The sequence below is a fragment of the Tamandua tetradactyla genome, chromosome 25 (genome assembly GCF_023851605.1).
Source record: "Tamandua tetradactyla isolate mTamTet1 chromosome 25, mTamTet1.pri, whole genome shotgun sequence".
NCBI classification, from domain to species: domain Eukaryota; kingdom Metazoa; phylum Chordata; class Mammalia; order Pilosa; family Myrmecophagidae; genus Tamandua; species Tamandua tetradactyla.
In genome coordinates this window covers 802,816-827,417 of record NC_135351.1, presented here as the reverse complement: position 1 = coordinate 827,417, position 24,602 = coordinate 802,816, and the positions used below count along the sequence as shown (strand labels likewise).

The 24,602-nt window shown below is 43.7% G+C and overlaps 1 pseudogene; it reads right to left on the bottom strand.

Moving 5' to 3' along the window:
- Nucleotides 1-4,996: 4,996 nt before the first annotated feature.
- LOC143668738 (zinc finger protein 518A-like) lies at nt 4,997-9,207 on the bottom strand (annotated as a pseudogene).
- Nucleotides 9,208-24,602: the final 15,395 nt, after the last annotated feature.

Sequence of the window (24,602 nt, the reverse complement as noted above, 5' to 3'; positions counted from 1 at the left end):
CATTAGGGAAAACCAAATCGAAACCATGGTGATAACACTTTACAACCACTAGGGTAGCTGAATTCAAATGTCAGATACGATCAAGTGTTGTTTGGGATGTTGAGGAATTGGAGCCTTATACACTGCTGGTGGGAAGCTAAAATGGTGCAGCTGCCATGGAAATCAACTTGGCTATTCCTCAAAAACTTAAACACAGACTTAAAAATGGCCCAGCATTTCCACTCTTAGACATTTGAAAGTATATGCCCACTGTTGTGTATTGAATCGTCTCCCACAAGACATGTTCAAACTCGAATTCTCAGCACTTTGAGTGTGAAACCATTCGTAAATAGGGGGTGCCAGTTTGAAAGGATATACGTAACCTTAGAAAAGCCATGTTTTAATCCTAATCCCATTTTATAGAGGCAGCTCTTTCTTCTAATCCCTATTCAGTACTATATATTTGAAACTAATTGGATCATCTTCCTGGAGATGTGACTCAATCATGAGTGATCGTTAAACTGGATTAGATGGAGACATGTCTCCACCCAATTCAGGTGGGTCTTGATTAGTTTACTGGAATCCTATAAAAGAGGAAACATTTTGGAGAAAGATAGATTTCAGAGAGAGCAGAGAATGACAGAGCCATGAGAAGCAGAGAGTCCACCAGCCAGCGAATTTTGGAGATGAAGAAGGAAAATGTCTCCTGGGGAGCTTCATGGGATATACCAGAATGTAATATACCAGAAATGGAATGGCTTTTTAAAAAGGGGAATTTAATAAGTTACAAGTTTACAGTTCTAAAGCCATGAAAATGTCCCAATTAAAGCAAGTCTCTAGAAATGTGCAATCTAAGGCATCCAGCAAAAGATATCTTTGTTCAAGAAAGTTAATGAAGTTCAGGATTTCTCTCTCAAGTGGAAGGGCACATGGGGAACACAGTCAGGGTTTCCCTCCCATCTGGAAAGGCATATGATGAATGTGGCATCATCTGCTAGCTTCCTCTCCAGGTCTCTTGCTTCATGAAGCTCTCCCTGGGGCATTCTCCTTCATCTCCCAAAGTTGCTGGTTGGTGGACTCTGCGTCATCCATCTCTGCTCTCTCAGAATCTCCATCTTTCTCCAAAATGTTTCCTCTTTTATAGGATTCCAGTAAACTAATCAAGACCCATCTGGAATGGGTAGAGTCACACCTCCATCTAATCAAGTTTAATATCCACAATTGATCGAATCACATCTCCATGGAGATAACCTAATCAAGTTTCCACCCTATAGTACTAAATAGGGATTAGAAGAAATCGTTGCTTCCACAAAACTGATTAGGATTAAAACATGGCTTTTCTAGGGCACATAAATCCTTTCAAACCAGCACAGGGGGTTACCATGGGATGCATCTTCCACACCCCATAAATATGGAATGTGTGTGTTTAATTTAAACCCATTTTTTAAAAATAAATTTTTAATTTTGAAATAATTTCAGAATACAGAACAGTTGCAAAAACAATACACAACTCATACAGAGAACATCACCTTATCCCCTATCCCAGAAATGCAAATCCAACATCCTTTAATACTTTGCCACATCAAATATGTTTTTAAGCCTCATGTGGAAAAGCCCTACAAATTTTGCCAAGGGAATGGATACTTCAGCCTTGTCCTTTCAGCATCCCTCCCTTCACCCCATCCTTGGTTCAGGTAATCTCATCCAGGACCTCATTTCTGTGACAGACCCTTCTGTCCAAAACTAACCTTACCCTCAAGTCTCTTTGACTGCTGTCCTGAAATCAAAGCTTGCATCTCCAATCACTCCACTCAGAATGGTGTGATGGTTGGGTTCTGGTGTCAACTTAGCCAGGTGATGATGCCCAGTTGTCTGGTTAGGTAAGGACTGACCTGACCATTGCTGCAAAGATATGTCATGGCTGGTTGATAAACTGGAAGGCATATATATTAAGTCATCAGTCAGTTGATTGCATCTGTGGCTGATTACATCTGCAATCAACTAAGGTGTGTCTCTTACCAATGAGAAACTCCAATCAGTTGAGGACTTTTGAGGAAGAACAGGGACTTCTCACTGCTTCTTCAGCCAGTGAGCCTCCCCTGTGGAGTTCATCCAGACCCTTCATCGGAGCCACCAGCTTCACAGCCTGCCCTATGGATTTAGACTCTTCCATTACAAAGGTTGCATGAGACACCTTTATAAAGCTTATATTTACAGATATCTCCTGTGGGTTTTGTTCCTCTAGGGAACCCTGGCTAATACACATGGGTTCACTATAAATGTTTCCTCTGCCCCTCAGTCACAAGGCCTTGCATGGTACCTAGAGCATTTCCTACATGACCGAGGACGGATCCCACCCCTGCCCCCCTCCCCTGACTCCCTGGAAGCATGCCCAAGTTTCCTTGCTATAACCTTGAATCGCTGGCTGCCTCAAGCATATCTTGTTTTGAGGAAAGAGCACATACCCAGATGTTTTCCCCAAACCTTCATGCAAGTCTCCGGCATTCAGCCACCTTTGTCCCCAGCAAGGGTTTTTGCTTCTTCAGAGCCAACATTGTGTCTCTCTCTCCAGTTTGCTGAGATGGCATCTTATGTAATATAATGTGATCATGTGAGTGACAGCTTATTGCCCTTACCAAACTATTCATTAGAAGCCAATGTTTCCTCCCATATTTGGTAGGAGGAGATTATGCAAGAGTGTGACTATTTGGGGTTACCTTAGGGTATGTATAGCATCCATAAAAGTGAAGCTTTTTTTGTTGTTGTTTTTCCAAATCCATTTTTCAGACTGTAAATTTTTTGAAGGGACAATAAGAAATTGGAGACTTGATTTTACATTCAGCATCCCTCTCTGTACCCCAATTGTGCTGGTTTGAAAGTAATATGTACCCCAGGAAAGCCATGTTGTAATCCTGATCCAATCTTGTGGGAGAAGCTGTTTCCTTTAATCCTGATTCAATACTTTAGGAGGGGAAACTTTTGGTTAGATTATCTCCATGGAGATGTGACATGCCCAACTGTGGGTTAATTTTGATTAAATGGAGATATAACTCCACCCATTCCAGGTGGGTCTTGGTTAGTTTCCTAAAAGAGGAAACATTTTGGAGAGAGCAAGAAACCACAAAAGGCTCAGAACCAACAGAGAGAGCAGATGTAGATGCTTGGAGAACAGTTGCTTCAGAGAAAGAACCACAGATGTTTGTAGATGCTTGGAGCCCAGAATACATCACTGGACATCATTGGATCTTAAGCAAGCCAGAACCTGGAAAGAGCCAAGGGAAACCAAGAGACAAAGGCCAGACTGGAGAAGCTAACTGAGGAACCCCTGCAGGAACAGAGGCTGAAAGCAGTGGACCCCAGTGTTTGGCCTAGAGAGCAAGGCTCCTTCCCCCCATGATGTGACCTGGTGAATATTTCAATCAGCTTTCCCACCCTAGCCTGCACCTTTTCACCTTCTAGCAACTGCTCTCTTCTAATAAGGCCCCTTGCTCTACCTCTACCCCTGGCAGAAGACAATTGCAACCCTGCATGCTTCAGGCAGTGCTTAAATTTTAACTTTACCAGTGGAGCACTATCAGCTCCTAACTTAACGCCTAATTCTGAAAACTAGGTAACAGAACCTTGCCCCCAACCCCCAAACTTAAGCTGTAAAAACCTTATTCTCTGCCATCTCACGGTGGCTGTTTCTCTCTTGAAGTGCCGCTGGGCAGCTCTGTTTCTCCCTGAAATAAAGCCTTTGCCTGAACTCCTTGTCCTGTCTCATTCCTGCTGAGTTTACCTCTCACCCAGGAGCAAGGGACCAGCAGATGCCAGCCACATGCCCTCCCAGCTTACAGGTGCTCCTGACCCCTTGGTCTTTCTTGAGTGAAGATAACTTCCTGTGGGTGCCCTAATCTGGACACCTTCACTTCCTTAGAACTGTAAATTTGTAATGTATTAAATTCCCCCTTTTTAAAAGCTGCTGCAGTTCTGGTACATTGCATTTCATCAGCTCGCAAACTAACGTACACCCCCAGCCTGCTGGCTCTGCCCCGTGGTCTGCTATGTACTTTGTGACTGTGTCTCCCTGGAAGGTAACGCTGTGTCCAAGAACTTGCTAAAAAAACAGAGGAATAACTTCCACAGAGGTCTAGCAAAGTAAGGGATGGCCTCTTAACTCCTCAACAGGAAGCTCAAGTCCAAGTCTCCTGTCCTTTTATCTAGACTTTCCTCCCCAACATTCCTCATCCTCATTCCCTTATTCAAGGGCCACAGGCCTTAAGGTCTTCAGAAAGTGGCCCACGCTGTGGGCAGAGATGCTGAAAGATTGTCCTCAGGAGATTCTCACCTCCAAACTCCATACCCCCCCATTCTTATTAGAGTCAGGAAGGGGCTCACTTTTCATTCCCTGAGTGACCCACAGCCCACACTAAGTATTTTGGGTGGCACAGCTCCCTAAGACTCTCCCTCAGACCAAGTCAGGGATGGGAGAACTCAGAGTCCAGGTTCTCAGGAGGCTCAAAGAGAACCAGACAGGAGACAAAAGGTCCTGTCCTCCTCCATGTAGACAAGATGCCCACCTGAGAGCCCCTGACAGGTAGCCGCCGGGTCCACCAGCTGCTCTTTGGATTTGGCCCTATTCACAAAACCCTGGGGCAGAGCCAGCCCTGGCAGTCACTTAGATTTTCCTCTCCAGAGTCTGCACTCCTGAGCCTCTCCTCGGGTTCTGCATTTCCAAGACCTTTTTAAAAATGTGCACTTATTGAGGCAGGCAAGGGAAACACCTGGTTTTTGTACATAAACATTTTACATCTCTTGGCATTCATAATAGGGGACTTAATGTGTGTGTAATAAGACATTACATGTAAACATATTGGGAATGGTTCTTTATTTCACAGTTTTGCCCTCCTTACAACCCTGCAGTGTTCATTTTAACTCTCTGTGAAAAGATTCAACTTCTGTGGAAACAGCAAGCATTTTTCTAATTCTATTGAAAAGTTTTATTTTATCCCTTGCTTGATATTAAAACCTTTCCCACTTACACTTGCTTCAGCTTTCCTATGTATTTTCCAGACTGTACATCTTCTTTTTTTTTAGCAATAGTTTTTATTGCATTTATTACTCCTGGTGCATCTGCATCAGGATGATTCAAAAACTGCAACTGGCTGGTTTCTCCTAGGACATTTCACAAGCTGTTTGGAACTAAAAGGAAAAAGCCTCAAAGTTCTAATGGAATCTTTAGAAAATCTAGGCCTGCAAGGTACAAATGTTTGAAGAAAATTTTCAAGTTTAGCCTTTTCTTTACACTTTCTATGCAGTGTTGCTTTTTTCCTAGGAGGCTGTTGGTAATTGTCCCTACATTTTCGTTTACAGTTTCTGTTTCTAGATGCAAAGGTGGTTTCAGAATCTATACTTCTTACATGAGATTTTATTCTTGAAATATTTTTGGAAGCCTTTTTTCTATTGAAGTTTCTCTCATGTGGACAACCTGTCTTATACCTTAATATTCTGGTCTCTGTTTGGTTAGTGTTACACACTGGTTCTTCAGGAATTTCTGAGCATGATGCAGAAGTTATCACAATTTCATTTGCTGGCATCAAATTATCTAGTAAGAAGGGTAAGGCATTTCTAGAAGACTCTGATTCTTTCTGCTCTCCTGTAGTCTGATTAGATGGTATACCACCTTTTTGCAATGAGGATGTAGAATTGCTTACTGAAAAATTAATAGCAGTAGTCACATTTAAAACAGGGTTAAAAATTTTTAGCAATATTTTTTGTGGTGTTCCTTCAGGTTTCATTGGCTGTATATTTTGATGATATGTACTATTTTGGACTAACTTAGGCTTAAGCAGTTCAGTTTTATTTGGCATCACACACTTTAAAAAAGCACCTTGTTTGCCATCAGGTAAGAGAATGTAAAGAAGCAGTTTTGGCAAACCCTTGTTCTGCTGTCTTACTGAATCCAAGGTAGTGAACTTACTGCCCTGATGTTCAGATAGCATATTAGGAGCAGGAACAGCTTTCACTGAAGAATTAGCTGGCATTTTCATAATGTAAGGTACTTTTAATCCCAAAGTATTTTCTTAGCTACTTTTCATGCTCAAACTGCCAATGCTGGAACAAAGTGCAGGTGTAAGACAATTATTGTTTGATTCTACCTTTAAAAGGGGTGTTCCCAAGGTTCCTTTATCATAGTTTCACCACAAGCTTGAGCACTCTCAGTTTTAACACTGGAAACACCTTCAAGTTTCCCATTTTGAAAAGTTAAAATCATGCCAGGTTTCTTGCTTAAAAGAAGAGAAGTAGGTACACTTTGTGTGTTAATCACTGGACGTGGTCTTCCTGAAACAACATGTAATCCAAGCTTATTAGCGATCTGCAATGGTACAAGAAAGCCTTTTGGAGTCTGAACAAATATAGTCTTTTTTTGTTCTGAATTTAGAAGTGGAATCTGCATATATAAAGAGCCTAAATTTTGTGTAGTGGCTCATAATTTGTTTTCCACAAGTTGCTGTGTTATTATTGCATCTGACTGAGTCTTAAGTTATGTACCAATACCTAAAATTCTAGATGTCTTCTCTGAATTTCTCAGATTTTGTGACATTGATGTTACTTGTTTTTCTTTCCCACCCCTCTTTAACTTTTTATCATTTGTAGGCACTTATTATCCACACTGCCAGATGGAATAGGGAAGATGTTTTGCCCTTTCAGATCTTCTGAAAATGCAACTATTTTGCCTTCTTCCTCATGTTTATGAAATGGCTTGTCACAGTAAAGTGGCAAGCCTTTATCTGGAGTGTTATCAGAGTCTTGTTTTACATCAGATTTTGTTTTTAATACATCTTGAAGTAACTAGTTTACTTCAGGTGGCAAAATTCTGATGCCTGTTGGCTGTGGAGAGAGAAAACAGATGTGATTCTAGGCATCATAGGTGAATCAACACTAGAAATGTCATCCCATTTAGATTTTTCAGTCACACTCTCTAAATTTTGATTTTCATTAGTGTACAAATTCTGTCCATCACTGTTTTGTACTTTGTCTAAAGAACATTGTTCTTCCATTTCAGCCCGTGTTTTAAAAGTACTATCTTTAGTATTTAAAAGGCTGATAGATGCTAGCAGACTATCTGGATTTGAGCTCTTCTTCCTCACTAGGGATACAACTAGTCACTTATTGGCTGCTGAATAATTGTTTTGCTTGATGAAGAATCTCTTTGAGGACTTTCAAACACTGCTGTTCCTGAAAATCTATAACGTTTATTAAAATCATTCACTTTTGAGTAATTATGAAAAGGTAATGATGCTTGGTTAGGAGATTCAACAGGTAACTCAGAGTATCAGTTAATGCAATAGTTGTGCATATCTCCATTGTTATATGCATTTGGCTTGGTAATACAGTTGCCTTTATTTGGACTTCTAATGATGGCAGCTGATTTCCCCGTAAGCCAGCATTATCTCTATTTTCAACTTTTTTGGTCAAATTCGCTGATGTCATAATCAATTCCGATGTTGCTGGCAAAGATGCACTTTTTTCATGATCTGCTGACTGAAGCTTATTTCTCATTTGAGATATCAAAACCATTTCTTTTTCTGACATTATCTTTCCAGAAAGTTTAGGAGGTGAAAATGAAAAGGGAAAAGCTGCTTTCATGTAATCTGTGTCACTTAACTCAGTTGTTACTCCTGTGGCATCCAAAGTCTGGAGCTACAAATTGACAGTACTGTCTTTTGTAGCATCTGACTGTGAATCCAGTGAATATGAATTTTGTTTAATAGTAGGCATCAATTTTATTGCAAGATGTTGTTTTCCATCTACCATCTTTAAATGCATGAACTTAGCTTTATAGTTAGCAGGAATTGTTAGTTAATTATTTTTTTTTAATTTTGTTTATTTTTTACATGGGCAGACACTGCTAATCAAACCCAGGTCCTCTGGCATGGTAGGCAAGCATTCTTGCCTGCTGAGCCACCGTGGCCTGCCCTGTTAGTTAATTATTTTTCACCATTATCACTGTAGGTACTTGTACAACTGACTTCAAGAAACCTGAAGTAGAATTTGACCCTCTTTCAGCTCTATTACACTGCCCAGTGGACAGAAGAGTTGGCTTTTCTGACTCTGACCCAGTGGGTTTATCATTACTCTTCTCACAGTGTATTTCTGTTATCCTTTTCTTCATTTAAATGCTCTTGAACAAGACAACTCTGGTCTTCATATTTAGTCAGTGCTTTATTCATTTTTTAAAGCACTTGTGTGTTTTTGTCTGTATTTCTGTCACTTCCGTTACTTTTCTTATGTTTCCAGAATGTCTTCCTTGACATACTTATTTTGTATCTTTTCAGTATTAAGTCTTGTTGAAGTCTTTGCCATCCTTTTTTTTTGTATTTGTCTTTTTCCAGTTTTTCTTTCGCATATAAATGTTTTGCAAAGTTAGAACATATCTTACAAGGTACTCTCTCCTGACGGCACCATAGCTACAATACTGACAAGTAAAGGGAAATGTACCAGAATGAACATGGAGGTGCTTCTGAAGTTCCCCTTTGGTAAAACATATATGATAGCATTTACCACATTTATAATGAATTTCATCATGTCTATGAATGTGTTGAACAAATGTGCCAACATCCTTGGTGGAGAATTTGCACCTTTCACATTGAAAATTACCATTAACACAATGTGTGGATATGAAATGCTTTGTCAAGTTCAATAAAGTATATACATTCCCATTGTTACAAATCTCACATTTTACTCATGTGCATCTATGGGTACACCTGTGTTGTTTAAATGCTTGGAAGTCATTTGCCAAAAAATTACACATGGTGCCACATCTGAAAGTGTTTCTGCAAATCATTTGGGCTATATCAAGTGTCATCTTGGCATTTTGAACAATTGAAATTGAGTATTTTTGCAGACATTTTTATACCCTCTTCTCCAGCTCTCTCAGATTTATGGAGCAACATACACTCCTCTCCACAGCTTATAGTCTTTATAGAAATAGATTTTCTTGCAGTCTGTGGTTTAATCTGAAATAATTTTCTGTATTTGTCAATTTCATGTTTCAATAAAACTTCACTTGGAATATTTATCTTCGGTAAGTCAATTTTCACATTTTTTAGTTTATGATGAAAACTACTTTCTCAAATATTTGGCTTAGATATTGATCTGGTAGTATCAAATATCTCATTTTTCAAATCAGAGTCTTTTATTAGTTTGTTTTTCATTGTAAAATAATTTTTTCTGTTCAGATGGTGTGATTTAATGGAAAAAAAATCCAAATTTTTTTTCCTGATAAAACTCTTGAAGTTATTTGCAATTTAAACAGGAAACAGTAATGTGCTGAGACATCTTCAAAATACCAGGATTTTCCCCACACAAACTCATCTTGAGAAAGTGAGGTCCTGACAAGAAGACCAGGTGAAGCCTTTTGAGTTATATAAGGCTCAGTGGGCCTGAGGTCCTGAGGCCAGAGTGGATTCCTAGCACCAGCTTCCAGACACAATAAAACTCAATCCCAAGAGGACAGTAGGGAAAGATGAGAACTTATTTTAAACCCAGAATCTTCAAAAGGCTAGGAATTGCAGTAGCAAGTACTGTTTTTCTTCAAGGAACAAAAGGCACACAATTTAATGCTGGGACAATGCCATGATCGGGAAGTGTGATCAAAAGAAGAGATGACATCTGACAGTGAGGGCACCATGTTAAGAACAGACTCAAAATGGACCTTACAAGTGAGACAACCAGTTACAAAGAAATCCATCTGCTACTGGGTGTGGTTGAGGTCTGCAGGGAAGAACTCATTTGACCAACTCTGCAAGAAGATGCGCGCGCTAGGAAGCTAAGTGTCTCAGCTGGAATAAATGCCCCCAGTGACCAGAGGCTAGGCCCACAGTAGGGCCGCCATCGAATAGGGCCACGATGGGTCTGCAAACCTATCACTGGAGGGAGGCGATCTGAGGGGTACCCATGCCATATCCATCAGTACCGGATGCCACTGAGTGGGTGGACATCTTCTTTAGAGACATATTTTATCATTAAAAACTGTCATACATATTTTATAATTAAAAAATTATAATACATCACTTTAATGTTCTTTGTTGAGGGCACTCAGCTAAAGTGACTTCTTTACACAATTCCAGTTTAGGCAGAATTCCAAGAAGGCTTCCTTGACCTTTGCCCCAGGCTGCTCTCCTTTAGTTACTTAGCAAGAGGGATAATAACTCTGATTAACATACTAACCAGGGAACATTAAGATGAGGAGATAATCCGGGTGGGTTTACTTTAACTGCTTTACCATTCTTGGGGCAGAATATTCTCCAGCTGTTAGTAGAAGGGAAAGTCAGAGACACCACACAGAAGGAGAACAGTCCTTAGAGGATGAGAGCAAACAGCAACACGGGAACTGACTTCTGCCAACAACTTGAGGGAGCTTGGAAGTGGGTCCTTCCCCAGAACTTCCAATAAGAGATCAGCTGGCCCTGCACCTTGGTTTCTGCCTCATGAGGTGAGGCCATAAGCAGGGAAAACAGATGAGCTCATAAAGATTCCTGCCCTGCAGGGCTGTATGATAATAAAGAAGTGCAGGTAGAAGCACCTAAGGTTGGGGTCATTTGTTCTGCAGAAATAGAAAATGAATGCAGCTCTTTCCAGTTTTGCTCCAGCCCATAACTGCATTGTGCAATTTATCATAATAGAAAATAAGGTTTATGAAGAGGTTTTGTCTTGTTTCATTTTTTTTTTTTAATTATTACTCAAGTCCCTGGCTGCCTTTAAGGCACAGCACTGAGGCAGACACTGTTAGTTGTCTACCCAAAGATGTTATCTGCTTTTCTTCTTTGCTAACAAGACTCTACATTTTTTTTTCAGGCAGGAATTCCTTGATTTAATGAAAAGTGGGCTTAGTCATGGGTTTAGGGGTGAGCAGGCATAGGTTCCAAGTCCAGCTAATTACATTTAAATAGATTCAGCAGAGAGCTTTGGAGACAGATTTTACTTCTTGATGTGATAGAAGTTGAGGAGAAATGCTCAGTGTGACACTGCCGCCTGCATCCTTCCTCTGAATGTGGTATGAGGAGTGCTGCAGCCATTTGTGACATTGAGGCAAGGTCAAAAGAATCACAGAAAGGCTGATTCAGTGCCTTATCTTCTTTGAACCAATGCTACTAATGTTTTATATCAAAATCCTTACATGGCAAAAATATTTTTTACTTTGTTTAAACTATGAGGAATTGAGTTTTTAACTGAAAGCACCTGCATATTCCAAATTCTTTCCCAAATCCCTAGTCCCCTGTTCTTCCTCTCTTTACCTCTCCCAGGGCCCAACCTCTTCTTGATTCCCTAGATGACCTTCTCCACCCAACGGTGCTTAGGCTGCTGTGGAGGGTCTCTAGGCTGCTGTGGAGGGTCTCACAGATGGAGGGTTGAGGCTAGGTGCTGGGCTGCAGGGAAACAGTATACTGCAGATTCAGAATGTAGGAAAACTTGAAGTCTAAAAAGACTCTTTTCAGTTTGGAGGTGAGATTTTCCTGGGAATGTCTCCATGGTGAAGCCCCAGAGACACCATTCCATTCCCTGACCCTAGTCCAGACCCACACTCTAGAGTGATGGCATCTGAAGTCTTCATCTCCTCTGCCAGGTCATTTTTTAGGTCTGTCCTTGGGAGACACGCTGCTTGTACCTCTGAGAAATACAGGACCAAAAGCAACAGAGGTCGGCAAACCAAAATAGTCCTCTTACCTTCTAAAGAGAAAGAAAGCAGAACTCCAGCATCTTTATAACATAACTTTCCTTCCTGGCACCCATTTCCCCTACTAAGAGCCATTACTGAGGTGACCCCAGAACACTTTCCCCCTTGTTTAGAGACCACAGTTCTTAAGGTGTTGTATAAGCAAATGTGGGATGGGAAGTGATTCTGAAAATTTGTCCTCAAAACTTTCTCAGCCCCAATCTCTGTGTTACCACCCCATTCCCATTAAGCTCAGCTTGATGTGCACTTTTCCAATCACCATATGACCCAACATCCTCATTAAAATTCCCATGTCTTGTCTCACTCTAGGAGCCTCTTTAATCCAAGTCTTTAACTGGGGGTGAAAGAGAAATTTTCACAAGAAAAAGGTGAGCTCAGACACAGTTTCTCAGGATGCCCATAGATAACCAGTGCTGAGGACAAATCCAGTTCCTTATGCAGACAAGGAGACCAGTCTTTAGGGATCCCCTGCACAGGTACTCACAGATGGGGGCATAGATTGCACCTTGCCCCCTGGCCTTAGCCCCATGGATGTAACTCAGGAAGAGACACGAACCCAGAGAGATTCCATTTGCTCTTCCTCTCCAGAGTGTGCACACCTTGGGCATATCCTCAGGTTTCATCCTTCCAAGACCTTTCCTAAGCCCCCCTGCCTCCTCCAGTGCTGGGCCCTTCTCCAGGTTCAGCAGCACTGTGGGCCCAGGAGTGGCTGCTGTGGAGGGTCCCCCAGAAGGAAGATGGGGCTGGGGGCTGTGCCCCAGTGACCCAGGGGGAAGCCGTGAAGCAGGTTAGAGGTGGGACAGGAGAGCTGGGGCTGGGATTTGGAGATGGGTTAATGGTAAGGGAGGGGTCAGGGGTCACTCATAGAGCTTGGTCTGGACCTCTGAGTTGGGCAGGAAGGAGAGAGGAAAAGGTATGAAACAAATTTTTTTAATTAGACTTGATATATTTTTTTTAAATCTGGTACTCAAGAATAGGAGCCATATAATCCGATTCCTATAAAATTCTAAATATATTCACTATTCATTACTTGGATTCATTCAATGACTGCTTGAAAATGTCCCTCATGGGCCTGATACTCTGAGATGAGGGTGGAAAGAATTGTGAACACTTCCCTGTCACTGCTCCTTGCTCATTTCTCTCTGATTTATATTAGAAACACCTGTGTGGGTGTGTCCAAGAGTTTTGTCACTAAGGAGCAGTGCCCTGGGGGCAGTGCTGCCCGTGGGGAAACTCCCTTACACTCTGGGAGGGCAGTGGGTGGGACCAGGCCAGTAACAGGGGCCCTTGGGTTGGCACTGGGGTCCCTCCCACAGCCCTCACTCGGGGCCTGGGTGACAGCCTAGCAGCTCTGGGTCCCTGGGGACCAGTCTGAGAGCCTTTCCAGGGAGAGCAGGTCTCTCCCCACTCCCTCCTGCTGAGACCAGGAGCAGGAGACACTGGAGGTGCCTCCTCAAGCCTCAGTCCCCATAGGGCAGGGAGGAAAGGGAGCAGATGTGCCCGGATCCCCTTGCCCCTGCACTCAGGCTGCCTGAGTTTAAAGGCCCCAAGGCTGCCCTACCCACCTGCAAGTTTCACTATGGCCTGAGCTCCCCACTATGGGGTAATAGGAGACCCCTTCCTCCACTCCTCTCCTGGCCCATCTGGAGGCTGGGTCCTGCACTCACTGTTCTTTCTCTTTGCAGGATCTTGAGCTCAGTCTGTCCTGACTTAGTCTCCCTTGGTGTTCAGGGGTCCAGGACCAATGGTCACCATCTCCTGTGAGATGCAGCAGCATTGGGGGGAGCTGACCATGTGTCCTGGTTCCAGCAGTGCCCAGACCTGGTCCCCAACCCCTCATTTATTTATTTATGGTGTCAGTGCTCAGCCCACAGGGGTTCCTGGTCGCTTCTCCGGTCTCAGAGCTGGGCCCATGGCCCCCTGAGCACCTCTGGGCCCCAGCCCGAGGATAGACAGCCATCACCCTGTGTCTTGCACATGCAGCAGCATCTCCATGTGGTCCAGTGTCCTGGGGAAGCAAGAGCAAACCCTGCCCGGGCTCACTCCTTCCCCCCTGCTAACCTTAGTTTCATGTTCTTGATGCTTCTTCCCTTACTATTTTTCTTTGGAATAATTACAAACTACTTAAAAATTGCTAATATAATACATATAAAGAGCTCCTGTCTAACCTTCACGTGATTTTATAATGTTTTTTTAAACAAGTTTCCACCTGCCTTATCATTCTCTCTGTCTCTCTCTATGTCTTTCACTCTGTTTTTATCTGCATATAAATCTATGTGTATTTTTCATTTCTTTCATGGCTTGTGCGCCATTACATGATTTCCATTAATAATTATTTCATAGATAATTCACAAAAGTAAAATTTCCTTTTTTTAGAAATCACCTTTAATTTTTTTAAAAAATTATTTATTTTTATTTGTCTGAAAGTCTTTATTTCACTTTTGACACATACTTTCACTGGGTATAGAATTTGACCAACTTTTTTTCTTTAAACTTTAAAGATTTTACTTCATTGAAAAATCACCTTTGAGCGTGTCTAACTGAGGGGTTTCTACACCCACAAGCACGGCCACCATGACCCTATCTGTGTCAGGACATTTCAACACTGATAAAGAGGCCTCACAGCCCCTGGTGGCCATCCTGCATCACCTGCCCCGGCACCTGCAGAAGGAAATCATCCGTTTTCTGTGGCTGTGGCTGTGGCTGTGCCTTTCCTGAATTGTCTCATAATCTTTAAATACAGCAGGGCCCCTTGTGTTTCTGTTCTCTTGCTGAGGAGAGTGTTTCCAGGGCTTGTCCACATGGTGCCAAGTGTGACTTGTTCTTTCTCTTTCATGACCCACATATTCCCTTCATGGATGTCCCACACTGTTTATCCATTCCTCAGCTGATGGACTCTTATTACCAGTCTTTTGTCCCCTCTTTTATAACCATAGGACTGAAGGATGACTCCTGGATGAAGGGTCTCTGAAATCCTACGATGACCATCACTTCCCGTGTAAGACTAGAAATCACAGGAGGCCACCTCATGGTTCTCTCCAGGAGAGGGCAAAGCTGCACTCCTTGGACATCCTTGGGACCTCCTGAGGAGCCCCACGTTGAGGGATATCTCTCTTCCTTCCCCCTGCTGTGTGGACAGGCCCTGGATGAGCCAAGGGGCAGGGGAGAAGGGCATGGGTCTTGGCCTCAGCTCCCTCAGTCAGCATGGGATGGCATGCTATGCCCTGGTCTTGTCCTTTTCTTTCCCATTCTCTTTGTTCAGGATTAGGGTGATTTGTCCTACCACATCCAGGACCACAGAGGCAGCTCTTTTACCTTGTGCTTGTCATGTCTCATGGGAACTTTCTCCAGTTCTACAGTGTTCTATGTACTTTAGGAAAGGGTGAAAATTCGGATATGCTCCCCTTTTTGAGTGGTTTTCTGCTATTGTGAAATGGGATTGCACTATAGAAAAGTCAGTGAAATGATTATTTCCAATTCAAACTCTCATAAATGGGAACACCTCCACCCATTCCTGCATCTAACCCTAGAGACTCTCCCTACCCACAAAATATTCATCTCTCTCTCTCTCTCTCTCTCTCTCTCTCTCTCTCTCTCTCTCTCTCTCTCTTTCTCTCTCTCTCCAAGGAAGCAGCATCCTGAATTTGGCTTTGACCTTTCCATTTCCTTTCTCTACATTCTTTCAAACAAAGATGCCACCCACACACATTATTTGTCCTTTTGAAGTAATGGGCATCAGCCAGCACAACAGCTGTGTGATAAAGGGTGACATGTCCCCAGGATATGTGACGGTTCAGAGACTTGGAGTCCATGTCTGGCTGATCTTCCCTGGGAGTTTCCTGGAGCCCCTTGTGAAGAGGGCAGGGGAGGCCAGAAGGACCTCTGCCATTCCCCTAAATGCACAGTCCTTGAGTACTTTGCAGGGCAGTTTTCCATGGTACACTTGGCTGGAGAAGAGCAGTAAATGTGTCTGTGTGGTAGGTAGCCCTCCTTCCTCTTATCTTCAATTATTTCATTAACCAAGTGCCAAAGAGTAAGAGTGTATGGGGCTTTCTGTCTATGCATCTGTATCATCACATTGATCCACTTACACTTTCTATTTACAAGGCCACCAGCCTTTGACAAGTAAATTATATTCATAGTTATCATCAATTCTATTAGGTTTGGAAAACCAACACATGGTTTTTAAGTCATTAGGTAAAAGAGTATTTTGCCAGTTATACTTATTCAAAGTAATAGACTCTATTTCTGGTATAACAGTTGTCCCAACTTGGTGGCTTTGACACTGGAGAAAATGGGATCCTGGGACTGGCCCAAGGGGAGAGGAGTCTGACATGGAGAGCGTGACTGGGTGAGCCACCTCCTCCAAGGCACCTGGACTGGCTCAACATCACTGTTGACGGAGGCTCTTGTGTTCCCTGACAAGGAGGAAGCACATGGGCAGCTCTTCACCTTGTCCCAAAGGAGACCCAGGCTTCCCTGCAGCACACAGAGTCCAACACTGAAGATGGGGCATGTTCTAGTTTGCTAGCTGCCGGAATGCAATATACCAGAAATGGAATGGCTTTTAACAAGGGGAATTTAATGAGCTGCTAGTTTACAGTTCTAAGGCCGAGAAAATGTCCCAATTAAAACAAGTCTAAAGAAATGTCCAATCAAAGGCATCTAGGGAAAGATACCTTGGTTCAAGAAGGCCGATGAAGTTCAGGGTTTCTCTCTCAAGTGAGATGGCACATGGCAAACACAGTCAGGGCTTCTCTCTCCGCCGGAAGGGCACATGGCAAATATGGCATCATCTGCTAGCTTTCTCTCCTGGCTTCCTATTTCATGAAGCTCCCCGGGAGGCATTTTCCTTCTTCATCTCCAAAGGTCACTGGCTGGTGGACACTCTGCTTCGTGGTACTGCAGCATTCTCTGCCCTCTCTGAGTCTCTCATTCTCCAAAATGTTTCCTCTTTTATAGGACTTCAGAAACTAATCAAGACCCACTCAAATGGGTGGAGACATGCCATCCCCTAATCCAGTTTAACAACCATTCTTAACTAAATCACATCAACCAGGGTGATGATCTCATTACAGTTTCAAACATACAGTATTGAATAGAGATTATTCTACCTTTATGAGATGGGATTTATATTAAAACATGGCTTTTCTTAGGGGGCATACTTCCTTTCAAACCAGCACAGGGCACTCTTTGGAATGAACAGGATGGAGTGGTTCTCTGCAGAAGTTAGAGAGGGTCCTGGGGGGCCCAGGATGAAAGGAGGGAGGAGGGTTGTGAGCAGGTGGGAGGGCGCAGGGGCTGAAGGTCAGGGTCTGAGATCAGTCTCCTGGGTTTGAACCTTGACTCCACTCATCACTGTCTGGTTGAGTTTTGGAAAATCATTTAACCCACCAATGTCTGTTCTTTCATCTGTACTTAAGCCAAGGGCTACTATAGGATTGTGAGGAAACTCTGGGTGAGGTGGTGTCTGTAAAACATCGGCTCAAGGAAGACATTCATCTGGGGGCCACCAGAGGACACTGTGGACATAGCTTGGGAACCAGGGTAACCTCAGGCTCCAGCCCCTTGTCAGTGTGCCAGTGCCAAGAGCCTCACACTTGCCTTTTTCGGAGCCCCCTATAGGGTCAAATCACCCTCCACTGCATCTGCCCCCACCTGGCTTCTGAACTTAGGGAATTGCTGATACCAGGATCCTAGGTCAGGGCTCAGAGAAAAGCTCAGACAGACACATTGACAAGTGGAGAATAGATTTTCATTCAATGCTACTCATTTCCTGAGGTGCAGGGCAGGATAAGAGAGGGGCTCAGAGCGTCCAGTCCCAAAGACCACTGTAGATCCTACATCTACTAGTATTAGGGGGGAAAGTATCCAGCAGGGTCTTTATAACGTTGCTGTTCTAGTTTGCTAGCTGCCAGGATGCAACACACCAGAGACAATTGGTTTTCAATAAAAGGGGATTTATTTAGTTAACACATAGTTCTTCAGAGGAAAGGCAGCTAACTTTCAATTGAGGTTCTTTCTTAAATGGGAAGGCACAGGGCACTCTCTGCTGGCCTTCTCTCCAGGCCTCTGGGTTCCAACAGCTTTCCCTGGGGTGATTCTCCAAAGGCCTGGGCTGAGCTGTGAGTGCTGAGATGAGGTGTACTGGTTTGAAAGGATGTACAATACAAAGGCCAGTGACCTTTGGAGATGAAGAAGGAAAATGCCTCCAAGGGAGCTTCACGAAACAGGAAGCCAGGAGAAGACGCTAGCAGATAATGTGATGTTCACCATATGCCCTTCCAGCTAATTAAATCAAACATCATTCATTGCAGTAGGCATGCCTCCTAGCTGACTGCAGATGTAATCAGCAACAGATGAGCATCACACACCATTGGCTCATGTCCACAGCAACAAAACTAGGCACCTTCACCTGGCCAAGTTGACACTTGAACCTAACTACCAGAGTCGCAGAGGACCTATTCTGGGAGGACATTTATATGGTCGAGGATCTTCATTCAAGTGGTTCAAGTAGGCCTACTTCCCTAGAAATTGCCTAGAATGGGACCACATGGTGACATAACAGCCTCAGTCTGTACAGCAGCAATGGTCACAATTTGCACCAAGCCTAGACAATATTCTTTCATCTGGAATGAGCTGTTTGCCCCAGTCTGAACTATTTTCCCAGATGAGCAGCTTGGTTATCTGGATATAATTGGCTTTGGGGAATCCTGGAGCCAGAAGTGTCATTACATTACCTCGTTGTCTGTGCCCTTGTCCTCCTGGACTCAGATTTCCTAGGCCTGATGGTTAATAATGTGGACATGGATGGTCAGAGCTCAGATACAGCAAACATACACCACAGGATGAGCAGGGAGGATGAAAGAGTTTACTGACCTCACACAAGGCTCCAGGCATCAATACACTCACGTGCAGGATGAGAGATGTGGGTAAGGGGCACAGCAGTGAGTGTTTAGCGGACAGGCCCTGGATGACTGGCACAGTCCTCCCCCATCCACATGGCTCCAGCCAAGTTCAGAGAGGGATGGAAGACCAGCCCCTGCAAACATGGGACCTGCCGTCCATCCTGCTCCCCACCTGAGTCACTCCAGCTTCCTCCTTCCCCTGCAGGTCTCCCCTCTGGGTCCTATGACCTGATGCTCCCTCTTCAGCTCCACAGCCTCCCCCATCCTCCCAGCCCTCTCTCCCAAGCTCCTCTCCTCTGCAAATTCCCAGGCTCCTCCTTCTGCCCCAGGCCCAAAGACGCAGTCAGAAGCTGAGATGCAGGACAGGTATCAGAGCAAACATCCCCTGAAGTCTTCAGTCCAGGGACAGGCAGCAGGGAATGGTGGTCTTTTCCTAGAGTTGAACTTGGAAAGTCAACACCTGGCAGCAAATGGGGTCAAGGCTTGGACTCCTATAGGCCAAACTGTGAAACTGCCCCTCCTGTGCACCTGCCTCACTCTGCACAGGTGCAGCCCCCTTAGGACTCTGGTGTGAGTCTGGCCACCTTTGTCTGATGGCTTTTAAAGGGCTGGGGTCTCCGGGAACAGACCCCTAGCTTAATACCCTCCTCTCCTCTCCCCACAGGTTCCCTGGTCATGGGAAAGCTGCTGTTTCTGCAGAAAACAGGCCAAGACATTATGCCAGTTATTTCTAGAGATATTAGTGGGTTTTCCAGGGCCCTGATCAACTGAGGCCCTGGCTGGAAAACCAGACACCTGGGGCCATGGCTGTACTCTCCCTGTCCAACCCTCACCCTTCATCTCCTCCATGCCCTATGGATTCAGGAAACCTTCTATGGTCCTCTCCCTTTCTTTGCGTCCTGCTCAGGTCCTGGACTGGCCCAGTCTTGGGGGCCTCCCCAGCCCAGGCTCAACCCTCCCTTCTTCCTATCTCCTGAGGCCCCTCTTCTCTTAGGGTTGCGGAGAAGGGATTTCATTTTTTGCCACAGCTTTGGGGTGTTTCCCACCCAGCCTTAGTCCTCTCACTGCCATAAGAGGAAGACCTGCTAATGATCTTCATCCAATGGAGGAGACACCAAGGCCGAGAGCCTATGCGACCTGCCCAAGGTCCTAGCAGGGCATGGAACCCATGCCTGCCCACTTACAGGTGCCCAGCTGCCCTCCTAAGCCATGTCTTTCCACTCACCTGCTCACTCTCTAGCCTCTTCCCTCAGCTCTGCTCTGTCCAGCTGCATGTCCTGAGTGCTCAGAACTCACCCAGACCCAACCTCCCACCCAGGATCCATGGCTTAAGGGACAGAGAACGAATTCCTAATGCCCCATCCACTTCCTCTGGGTTAACACTCAGGATCAGGTTAGGGCCTTGTTTATGTGTAATGGGCAAGGGTTTCTGTCTGGGGTGGTGGGAACTTCTGGTAATGGATGATGGCAAGGGCACCACAACATAATGAATGTGATAAATCCCATTGGATGGTATTCTTCGGAAGGATTGAAATGTGGCATATATGTTTCCACAGTTTAAAAAATATTAATGACTAAAGAGATGATAACAATTAAAGGCAATACATGATCTTGATGACATCTAATAATGGAGGAGAAAAGAGCTCAAAGGACATTATTGGGACATATGAAAACAGGAATTTAGACTGTAAGCTTTATATCAATATTAAAGTACTTGAGCTTGATAGATTTGATGATAGATGAGATGATAAACAGATGATAGATGAGATAGATAATAAATGAGAGAGAGAGAGATGAGGTGAGAGATAAGGATTCTTGGATCCTGAGAGAAGCAGCTGGAACCAGGGTGAAGGAGATTGGGTTGCAGAAGCCCCCTGCTAGGGACTCACCCTCCCAGGTGAGCGGCCCTGTAGTGTCACAATGACTGTCAACTCTTAGCACCTAGAATGCTGGACAGGTATCTGGTACCAGGCTCTGAGATCTGAGTTGGGCAGGCCTGGATTTGAGTCCCTGCTATAGCCCTGGGCAGGTCTCCAAAGCTCATGGAGAAGACAGGGTAAGGGTAGAGGAGACCTGACTCCAGGGACTCTCAGGCCCCCAAGACAAATGTCCAGGAGGGAGCAACCAGCCCTGGACAATCAGCTCATGGGAGTGACTTGCCCTCTGGGGCCCACCTCCCTGAACATCCCTGTCTGAGCCCCTCAATAAAACCTCAGTAACAACTCCTGTCAAGAGTTCCCCCAAATTCATGTCCACCTAGAACCTCAGGATGCGACCTTACTTGGAAATAATGTCTTTGCAGATACAAACAAGTTAAGATGAGGTCATACTGGATTAGGGTGGGCCATAAATCCACTGTGACTGGTGTCCTTAGAGGAAGAGGGAAATTTGGACACAGGGACACAGATTCAGAGGGAAAATGGTCATTTGAAGACTGAAGAAGAGATTGGAGTTATGCTGCTACAAGTCATGCTGGGGCTAGTGGGAGCTGGAAGAGGCCAGGAATGCAATGTCATTGAATCATGCACCCCAGTTTGGGCAGGCTCTTGATCCTCATTCGGCTGGTTGGGAATACATTGTAGATAAGTTCTCCTCAAGGTGCTACTTCAGTTAAGGTATGGTCCAGCTGAATCAGGTTGGGTGTTCATGTGGATGACTGGAGTCCTTTATAAGCAGAGTAAAAGCCAGATGGAGAGAGAAGCCACAGGGCAGCCAGAAACCAGAGGTCTACAGAACCCAGAAGAGAAGGAGAAGACACCACCAATGTGACGGAAAAGCCAAGGACCAAGGATGGCCAGCAGCCAGCCCCAGAACAGCACAGTCTTCCAGGAGAAAGCATCGTCTTGCTGACATCTTGATTTGGGGCTTCTCCTGGCTTCAAAACCGTGAGTCAATAAGTTCTTATTATTTAAACCCACCCATCGTATGGTATTTGTTTTAGCTGCTGAGAAACTAAAACAGAAGGTGTTGTGGGTTGAATTGTGTACACTCCCCACCAAGAAATATGTTCAAATTCTAACCCCCCCTTTAAATGTCACCTTATTTGGAAACAGGATCTTTGAAAATGTGATTAGTTAGGTGAGGCCAAACTGTAGAGTGGACCCTAAGCTAATATGACTGATGTCTGTATAAGAAAAAGAAAAGTAACACAGATGCAGAGATCATATGGAGTTGGAGCACTAAAAGCATTGGAGTGATGCATCTAGAAACTAAGGAACACCAATGATGACCAACAAACACCAGAAACCAGAAGAGGCAAGGAAGAGTTCTCCCTCCAGGTTTAAGAGGGAGCACAGCCCTGCCCACCTTGGTTTCAGACTTCTCGTATCCAGAACTGGGAGAAAATACATCTCTGTATTTTAAGTCCATCATTTATGGTACTTTGTTATGGCAACACTAGGAAACTAATGCAGTTTTTAGTAATGGATAGTGGTGTGCTGCTGTAACAAATATTTAAAAACTATAGAAGCGATGTAGAAGGAATTGGGTAATGGGTACCCGATTCCAATGGCTGGAAGAATTTTGAAGCGCCTGACAGTGAATCCTAGATTGCTTTGAAGAAACTGTTGGTAGAAACATGGATGTTAAAGGTGATTCCAGTGAGGGCTTAGAAAGAATTGAGGAGAGCTGTAGAGAAAGCTTGTGTCATGCTAGAAAACAGCATGTTGCTAGACATAAGAATGTTGGTGAGGACTCCCCTTGGAAGGAAATGAAGAACATGTTCTTGAATGCTTCAGGAAAGGTCATCTTTGTTATAAAGCAACAGAGAACTTGGTAGAATTGTGTCCTGATGGTGGTTGGAAAGCAGAACTTCTGAGCTGTGAATTTAAGTATTTAGTTGAGGAGAAATGTGTGGAAAGTGTGGCCTGATTTCTTCTGGCTGCTTATAGTAAAATGCAAGAAGAAAGAGATAAAACATTAGGTGCAAAGAAGACAGCATTTGATGATTTGAAAAATTCTCAGCCAATCTTGTGTGATGGCTTGGGACCCCTGTGAATAGCACATGAGACCAACAAGCTTTGCTTGAGGATTTTATACCAGCAGAAACACTGCCAGCCCGAACTGAAAAGGACAGAGATGGAACAAAATGAAAAAAGTATAACTTCAATGGCAGAGCCAAAGATGCACATGCCAGAACTGATGGGATCTCCTTAGGTTGGGAATGTGTTAAGTGGGGCATTCACCCCAAATGGGCTTGAAGGACAGAGCATCAAGTCTCAGAAGATGATTCTCAGTCCTTGAAATCTAATGGAATTTACCATTCTAGATTTCAGCCAGGCTTGAGACCATAATCCCTATTTTCCTCCTAATTTCTCAGTTTTTGTAATGGGTGAGTCTGTTCAATACCTGTTCTACCATTGTATTTTGGAAGTACATTACCTTCTTTCTGGTTTCATAGGTCCACAGATAGAGAAGAATTTTACCCCAGGATGGAACCCATCCCAAGGCTCATCCATAACAAATTAAGATGAAATTTTTGACTATGGGTTGATGCTAGAAAGGTTAAGACTTTGGGAGATATTGGGATGGAGTGAATTATTTTTCATATGGGAAGGACATGGATTTGGGAGTCCCAGAGAGGGGACCATTAAGAGTTTTATTGTGCCTCCCCAAAAGGCATGTGCAAATTCTAGCCCCCATACCCATGAATGGGAACTTATTTGGAAACAGAGTCTTTGAAGATATGTTAAGTTAAGATGAGGTCAAACCGGATTATGGTGGGCCCTACCCCAACATGGCCAGTGTCCTCACACCTATAGGAATGGCTACTATTAAACAAACAGGAAACTACAAATGTACTTTGTAAGGACACTTATGTACTGCTGGTGGAATGTATAAAGGTGCAGCTGCTGTGGAAGATAATTTGGTCATTCCTTAGAAAAGTAAATATCGAGTTGCCCTATGACCTGGCATATACTACCAGGTATACCAAGTAGTGGTATATGCCAGTGAAAGCAGTGACACAAATGGACATTTACACACCAATGTTCATAGCAGCATTATTCAGAATTCACAAAAGATTGAAACAATCTAATGGCCATCAACTCATGAGTGGGCAAACAAAATGTGGTATATACATACAATGGAATATTATACAGCAGTAAGATGAAATGAGGTGCTGAAACATATGACTTTGAGGACATAATTTGAGTGAAATAAGTCAGACACAAAAGGATAGATACTGTATGATTTCACTTTTAAGACTTACAAAAGAGGTAAGTTAACTAAGACAGTGTAATATTGACAGAGATAGATAAATAGATGATAGATACATAGATAAAGATAGATAGACAGATGGATAGATAGTAGATAGATAAAGTGGGATAAAACAATACATCCAGAAGTAGAACCATACAACACAGACAAAATTTGGTCTAAAATTTAAATTTTCTGTGGCACACTATCTAATGTAACCTATCTGGTCAATTTATTTAAACAGCCTAATTACATGGAACCTGGAATATGCAATAAGATCTTATTATTCTGTACAGGTCAACATAATACCCAAATGTAACCCAGAGCCTTTGAACGGAAAATAAAAAGGTATTTGCAAAATCTCCCTGAGGAATTGGGGGGAAAGGTAGAACTATTAAAATTCCCCACCTGTGCAATTCCTGATATTACTGTGTCATTAGGGACTCCCAATTTAATAAGCCAAGCTCTTGATCTTGAGGGATGATCTTACAAAACTTATTTCTGCAGTGGTGAACCTAGGCCTGCATGTAATGAAGCCTAAATGTCATCCCCAGAGAAACTCCTTTGTTGCTCAGATGTAGCCTCTGTCTATAGGGCAACTCTATAGCTAAACTCACTACCCTCCCTGCTACGTGGGACATGACTCCCAGGAGTGTAAGCCTCCCTGGAATTGTGGGACATGACTCCCAAGGATGAGCCTGGCCCTGGCATCATGGGATTGAGAATGACTTCTTGAACAAAAGGGGGAAAAGTAAAGGAACAAAGCAATTTTTCAGTGGTTAAGAGATTTCAAATAGGGC